Genomic DNA, 6,189 nt, shown 5'->3' with positions numbered 1-6,189 from the left:
GGGATCGTTTAAGGAGGATCGAAATAGGCTCTAGATACCATGTTAACAAAGAAAAGAGAAAGCGAGGAAGAAGAGAAACAACCACTCTAGGGTTTCATAACATAGAATGAACCTAAACCACAGTTAATAAGGTTACAATGAGTATATATATAAAAGAATAGAATTGTCTAGAATTGTCTAAAATACCCTTACTACTAATATATAATAATATTATCTAACAAGTATCACCAGCCTTTAACATGTTTCAGGTAAATGAGTTATGTCATATTATGTGGTAAACAATAAATATCCAAACTATCAAGTTACTTGGACTAAGTATTATATACATGCCTCAATTATATTCTTCCTCATTTGAAATGTTGAAATTCCAAGTAGTGAAGTATAATCCTGGTCCCACATAAGGAAGTTACAAAAGCAATTGTCGTGGAAAACTTCAATGATCATTTAGTACATGTTTTATGTTGTTAGTATTGATACCAATAAGTATTTGATATAATGACTCTAATATTGATTTATAAATTTTGATAAATTAAGGTTGAATATTGAACTACGCTATTTGCTTTTAGTTTGCGAACAAATTCATATCCTTATACGACAGTTAAGAGAAAACCTTTCATATAGTAACACTAACCCATAATAATATACAAATTGTTTCTACTTTATTCCATATGCATATAAGTTAGAAAATTATAATCATTTAGTTTTACTTTGATTGAACATTATATTTTGAATTATGAAGAACAAATGAAATTACATGCTTCTAAAATATAAAAAGCATCATCTATCAAAGTTTGATGTACCTTGGAATTGGTTTGTCAACCTGAACACCACATTTACACTGATAATTTGTAATCCCTTCTTTAGTTTTGACTGTGCAATTAGTGCAATCAAGATAAAACCAATCGAATTTGTCTGCCACAACCTTTGACAGAGTTGCCACAGTGACACAAATCATTTCCTAAAAACCATGTTGTAATTAAAAAATTGTAACAATTAAATAATGTATATATCTACATAAAATAGTGTTATGAAATTATAGTTACATGTCCAATAGCATTGATTTGGCGAAGAGTTTTAGCTTGAGCATTGTACATAAACTTCTCTTGTGAAGTGTATTGAGATGAAGATGTGATTTGAGTTTGTAGTTGACTGCCCTAAATGTAGTTATCTATATCATCTATTGCAGGTAACCTGCATTAATTGAAAATTGACTACTTAATAGAAAAAAGATTACTTATAAACAAAACTGTTAACTGAAGATGAGTGGTCGACATCATTAAAATCACTTGACCTCTAATCAAGCTAATCATAACTGCAACATTTGGAAGACACTTGTAAAGAGTTGGTCAACTTAGTATATTAATTAAATGTAAATATTGTTGTTACCTGATATCTTTGATTTTGACGGTGACACAAATTTTTTTGGTTGATGACGTTGAAGTTGAAGAAATGACCTCATCCACTACCCTAATAATATCTATAAATAAAAAAGATAAGTTATCCATTGAAACACGAAAAAATATAAAAACACATATATATTATTCAATTAAAAAAAAGAAAAAAAGAATTGATAACATTACCAATTAAGTTGTTAGGAGGGTTCTGCCTATTCAAAATGGTGCTAAAAGATACAAAATGGTATTGAGTCGGTGGGAGGGAAATCAATCTCTTTTTCAAAAGTAGCAGAATTGAAAACAATTTTGAATTCATGGAGGCAATATTTGAACTGGAAAGTACTTGGAAAAACTGAAAAGTTATGAATGATGTATGTTTGATTCTCTTTGAGTTTGCCCCTCCATTTAACAGAATCATGTTGTCGTATAACACCATGTATTTGATCTGCCTTTTAATAACAACATGTATATGATCAACCTTTTAATAACAAATAATTTATAAAATGAGATACTAATCAATAGAATGAAGATATTTGTTAACTAAACATAAAGAAAAAAATTAAAATGTAGACCTGTTGATCCATCAAAATAACTTCATCGTGCACATTCCCATTTTTACTAACAACAGTGAAGTAATTTGTGATCCTAACTGCTATTTTTCAAGTTTCCTTTGAGGTGTTAATGTACTTCAATGGTGTTGAATTTCTTGTCTATGAACCAATGCAAATTTTATAAACATAAATTGAAAATTAATCATTTATTTCATATTGTAATATATCTCTGAAGATGAAATGCAAAAGATTTGAAACTTAAAGAGCCAAGAAAACATAAAGAAGTTGAAAATGCAATTCCAGTTTGTAATAACATTTAGAAGTACAAACAAAAAACCTAAAAAAAATGCAAAAGAATATGAAATGAGACAGGTTACTAAGAATAATTTAAAGAACAAAGAAATAGTTTTTTTAAAATAGATACAAAAAAAAAACCAAAATATTAACCAATAATATTATATGAATAAAATAAAATAATCAAAAAATTTAAGTGCATTTCTTTTTATATTGATTTTATTGCAACATAAACAAAGTTCATACCTAACAGACCTTCAAAAAAAAAATTAATAATACACCATAGTCCAAGCAGTAAGAATAAAAGCAGTTAAATAAGAATAAAAGAAAATCTTAATGTGATATATCTTATCCCAGAAGGAGCAATTTGAATAAGGAAGAATATTGGTTGCACATTATAAATATAATTTAAATTTATTAATCGTAAAATAAAATAAAAAAGAGAGTTCTATTTTCGGCGGCGGTAGTAGAGAAGAAGTATGTTAATGTTGTGAGAGTTGAAGAAAGGCATTGGAAGATTCAAGAAACAATGATATTGATTGATAATGATTTGATATATGTTATCTGTCTTTTTTTTTTTTGTATTTGGTTTCGATTTAAAATTATATATTAAGTTAGTTTGAATAAGCAACAAAGAAAGCACTTGAGACCATTAAGGAAACCGCAACCAACATTGGCGCCTCTGCCAAATCTGGCTTGGAGAAGACCTAAGCCACCATTTAGGAGTTGGTATTTTTTTTCTCTATTTTTCCTTTTTTTTCAATGAAAAAAAAATGTTCATTTTTGTGATTACTGGAATTTACTCTCATCAATGTTAATTTTGGAAATTTATGAATCTTATTTGGGAACAAATTTGTTGAACAATGATTCAGTTAATTTGTGATTGATATGAGAGGAAAACGTGTTGTTAACGTTTCTAGTGGGAAACCGGTATTGGTGAACCGACACTGGTTTTTACATTCTCTTTCTTTCATGATTTGGATATAGTATACTAAATACTAATATTATATATATTTTGCAGTTCCAAATAGAAATAACAGTCATTGAAATTGAACAAAAGAAAAGTTTAGTTGCAATTATAGGAAACAACACTCATAGAAGGAAGAATTGAAAATTAGAACAAGTTTGATGGACAAAGTGACAAACCTTTACCAGACTTGTATTACAGATTGTGGCAATTCCCCTTTTTTATGGTGTTTCATTTGCGATTTCTTTTTGCCTTGCATAAATGTTGGAGTGTTGCAGTATGTAAACCATAAATATTTCAAAATGACATGAATTTGTAGAAGTTGAGTTATGTGCAGAAAGTTAGAGTAAATTATAATTGTGACCTTAAATTTTTTGCCAAAATTAAATTTATAAAGTACAAAATTATATTTTTGATATAGTTAAAAATTCTTATAGTGTATTGTATATATACTAAAATATATTTTTTTAAATTATTTATTCTATTACGGCATTGTATAATATGTAGTAAAAACATGTAAAGATTATGTGAAAGAATTTAACTTATATGCACTATTAATATATTTTTTTTTACATTATCAGAAAAGCATAACTGTTAAGTTATAAAAAATATTCAACTTTAATTAGACCTATCTTTAAAATAGCAATAATAAATTACTGTAATTTACTGATAGCATATTTTTTTTATATCGATGAATTATAAAAATTAAAATTTATCTTAAAATGATAGTTTTAGGCCATGCATTGGACGGGTCCCTACACTAGTAAGGCTTATTAATTAGTAGTTTCAGGGCGGAAAAGGTGGATGCGAAGAATAAAATGATGCTATACCCATGTTGGAAGGAATGCACATTAACTCAAATTTTTTACTTTTTTTGACTCAACATCAACTCTAATTATAACCTTTGGGTCCAAATGTCAAAGATGGTAATTTTCTGAATGCACCAAGGAATACTGCATCTATGGCTAGATGAAATTGAAAAGATGGATTTTAATTTAAAGTAGAAAATGACATATCCTTATTTTGGTACTGCCCTTGGTCACAATTTGGACCCCGATATAACAATATTGGACTTTGTTGATATTCAAGATTAATTATTAATCAACAATTAGTGGCTGTTGACTCATATTTTGTCATATGGGAAGGGTATCATATCATGGAGGGCTATATATACATCTAAAATATATACTTGGCTATATATTCATGGAATTTGATACTTTGATTTGGAAATTTAAGGGCTAGAAAAGATTAAGTTGTTCATTTGGTCTTGCTTTCTATAATGCTAATTCTGATATTATTCATATTATGTTGCATTCAGGGGCGGATCTTAGTTACGACAGGGAAGGTTACAGCCACCCCAAATTTTTTTTTTCGATAAAAATAAATATACCTACAATAATATTTATTTATAATATACGGTATATATAATTAATGTCTCATTAATAATAGCAAATTATGGAGTAGTCTATTGGTGATGAAGATTTTGTAAACTTCATGTCTTTGGTTCAAGTCTCCATGAGATTGATTTTTGTTATTTTTATTGTAAATATAGTTGTTTGATTGACAAAATTGTAAATATTTAGATTCGAAACAAGTACTTTTACTACATCTAAAAATCAAAATTACCATTACATCAAAATCAAATATAAAAGATTGATTGAAAATATTTTATTTTTATATTGGTCCCCCAATAAAACTTGTCAAGATCCGGCACTGGTTGCATCATCATGTTAGATGATTTTAATAATTCATTAATGTGACTCATATAATTAAAGATAGTATAATATTATAGTTGTTTGGCCTAATGTTAATTAAAGTTGATGGAAGATTTATTTTGAAATTAAAAAGATAAAAGAATCCGTCTCCTCCTCCTTTTGAATGGTGGTTACGAACCGTCTCTAACTAAAAAAAAAAACGTAGAGATAAAAGTGACATGCTATCTTTTTCGTAAAAATTTATATTCTTACCATAAAAAATTACAATAAAAAACAAGACAGAGAGGAAAATAACAATTAGGAAGAGACCAAGAGCATTAGAGGAAATTTACATCATGCATATGGATATGATTTCTTACACTCATAAAATTCCATGGTATTTTCAAAGTCATAGAATCAAGATCATTGAGTGAATTTTTCTAACATATGAATTCTTTTCAATATTCCATTTTTATTTAAGTTTGAATATTTAAAGTGTGATCCAAGTGAGGCGCAATAGTAAATTAATTAATAAATTTCGTATAAATTTCGATATCATTTTCAATTTAGATTAGATCTAATTCAATTATATAAAGTTAAATTGTAAGTTGAGAGATATTTTCTACTAATAATATAATAGAAAGGATATTTTGTCACAAAATTTGATAATAATTTAGATGGTTAATTAACACAATTTAAATATATTATTAATTATGTTAAGTAGATGATTAATTAATATAACAAGGTATTCCAACTCTTTAATCATGAATGATGTCTATTAACCATGTATTCAAATATGAATGATGTCTATTAACCATCAAAATTCAGTTTAAATATATATATAAACGACCAATTTTAGTTAACACAAATGATTTGACCTTCCAATTGATAAGTTATACCTAAATTTTATTGAGAATCCTAATCTAAATTTACAAAAAGCAAAAACAAAATATACAACTACCAAATTACAGTAAACACGTTCAAAATAGTAAATAATTATGTTTTAATAGATAATTAATTGTGATGCTTTATCATATTTATTAATCATTCACTAAATATAATTAATTATATATTTAAATGGTTAACCATCCAAATAATTGTTAATTCTTGTTGCCAAATTTACGTGGGAAAATAACACAACTACTTTAACATATTTTGCAACTATATTTGATTCAACCCCAATTAACACGGGTCAATCCTTAATATGCCCAAGATGGAAAAGGAGTGAAGAAACTTTTATGCACTGCATTAGAGACTCACAATCTCTACAAGAATGTGGTCACTCTTGG

The sequence above is a fragment of the Cicer arietinum genome, chromosome 4 (genome assembly GCF_000331145.2).
Source record: "Cicer arietinum cultivar CDC Frontier isolate Library 1 chromosome 4, Cicar.CDCFrontier_v2.0, whole genome shotgun sequence".
NCBI classification, from domain to species: domain Eukaryota; kingdom Viridiplantae; phylum Streptophyta; class Magnoliopsida; order Fabales; family Fabaceae; genus Cicer; species Cicer arietinum.
The sequence above is the reverse complement of the archived record's forward strand: the minus strand, read 5'-3'. Positions refer to the sequence as shown.